The following is a 2,169-nucleotide window of genomic DNA, read 5'->3' on the forward strand; positions in this document are numbered from 1 at the left end:
GGTGGGGATGGGGTCAGAGCGGAAATGGGCACTGCTGTCTTGGAGTCAGGATGATTGCCCCAGAGTCAACCCAGGAGAGCCCAAATTCCGATGTGGAAACAGAAGGACACAAACCAGGAGCTGTGGGTGGGATGTGTTATCTCAGGGAAGGTTACCTCCTCGAGAGAGACAGAGAGAGAGAGAGAGTGCAGGGTGGGTGTTTACCAACAGCACCCAGGCTTCAGGAGTGAAGTGATTATCCTATTAAGGCTGGTTTTGTCTGGGGCTTAGAAGGTTAAGGCATGATCTGATCACAGTCTTCAAGATTACAACAGGAAAGGACAGGGTTAGAGAAAGAGCAACTCTTTGGGGATTCCAGCGCTTGGGGGCAGAGCCTTGAGAATGTGGGCGCAGAGGGTTCAGGGAGAGATGTTGGGAAGCTCTCCCACACACAATAAGGCCGGGAGAGGTTTCAGACTCCCTCCCACAGACAGCAGCAGATGCTGGATCCACCATTATTGTATACGCTTGTTAAACAAAGGGATAAAGGATATGGGCTCAAGGCAGGTAGGTGGAGTTAGGGCCTTGATCAGCCTTGGATGGTAGAACAGGTCAGAGGGCCGAACAGCCTCCTCTGCTTTGTGAAAACTAAAGATCCTGACAACCACATGAACAGCTGCTGTCAAACATGAACCAGAGACAGTCAATGGGACCAAATACACAGACACAGACCGACACAGACAGACACACACTCTCCCCTCCCTGTTCCCCCACCCCTGGCTCTCTGTCTCCCCTTCCTCCTCCCTCTCTCTCCTACACACCCCCCCCTCCCAAAACCATCTCTGTCTTCTCTCTCTCTCACACACACACTCTCCTCCCCCCTCCCTGTCTCTCACCCAGTCTCTCTCTCTCCCTCTCTCTTTCCCCCCCACTGTGGAGATGTTTGGACAATTCTCTACTGACAGAGAGAATGTCCTCTTCCTGATCAGCTCCAAACCACAACCAGCCGAGAGACAGCAGTAACAGCTGCTGCAGTGGTGACTGTACAGAGAGACGCGGCTCAGATTTCAGTCCCTCACTGTAACAGGAAACTCTCTCTCCCTCCAGTCTGTCCCAGTCAGGCTGCAGAGTGGCTGCAGTTCACCATCCTCCCCACGCCAGCGGGACACGAGGGGGCCATTCAGCCCATCACTCTGCTTTCTCTCCACAGATGCAGTCAGACCTGCTGAGCTTGTTTCCCCACTTTTATTCCCTTTGAAATAAATACCCACAACATTCCAGTTCCCTTCCCTATTTCCTGCTGAATGTGGATGCTGGCTTCCTTTGTGATTCATGGATGGGGATTCCCAAATCCCTCTGTTCCGCGGTTCCCTGCAGTCTTTCTCCATTTAAATAATATTCCGCTCCTCTGTTCCTCCTGGCAAGCTGGAGAACCTCACAGTGTCCCACCTTCTCATCCACAGGAGAACACTGAACATAGAACAGCACAGGAACAGGCCTTCAGCCCACTGTGCTGTGCCTAATATGATGCCAAATTAAACTAATCCCTTCTGCCTGTCCTTGGTCCATATCCCTCCGTTCCTCACATATTCATCTGCTTATCTAACAGTCCCTTAACTGCCCCTATTGTATCTGATTCCACCACCACGTCTGGCAGCAGGTTCCTCTGTGTAAAAACCTTACCCCTCACATCTCCTTTGAACTTTTCCCTTTCACCTATAAATGCATGCCCCACTAGAATAGACATTTCATCTCTGGGGGAAAAGGATGCTGACTGTCACGCAAAGGGTGGTGCATCTTTGGAGCTGCCAGAGGAAGTGGTGGAAGCTGGTACAATTCCAGCATTGCAAAGGCATCCTGATAGGCACATCAATGGGAAGGGTTTAGAGGGATATGGGCCCAGTGCTGGCAAATGGGACTAGATAGTGCATGCAATTCTGGTCTCCCTCTATAGGAAGGATGTTGTGAAACTTGAAAGGGTTCAGAAAAGATTCCCAAGGATGTTGTCAGGGTTGGAGGATCTGAGCGATAGGGAGAGGCTGAACAGGCTGGGGCTGTTTTCCCTGGAGTGTCGGAGGCTGAGGGGTGACCTTATAGAGGTTTACAAAATTATGAGGGGCATGGATAGGATAAATAGACAAAATCTTTTCCCTGGGGTGGGGGAGTCCAGAACTAGAGGGCATAGGTTTA

Source organism: Chiloscyllium plagiosum, chromosome 37 (genome assembly GCF_004010195.1).
Source record: "Chiloscyllium plagiosum isolate BGI_BamShark_2017 chromosome 37, ASM401019v2, whole genome shotgun sequence".
NCBI lineage: Eukaryota > Metazoa > Chordata > Chondrichthyes > Orectolobiformes > Hemiscylliidae > Chiloscyllium > Chiloscyllium plagiosum.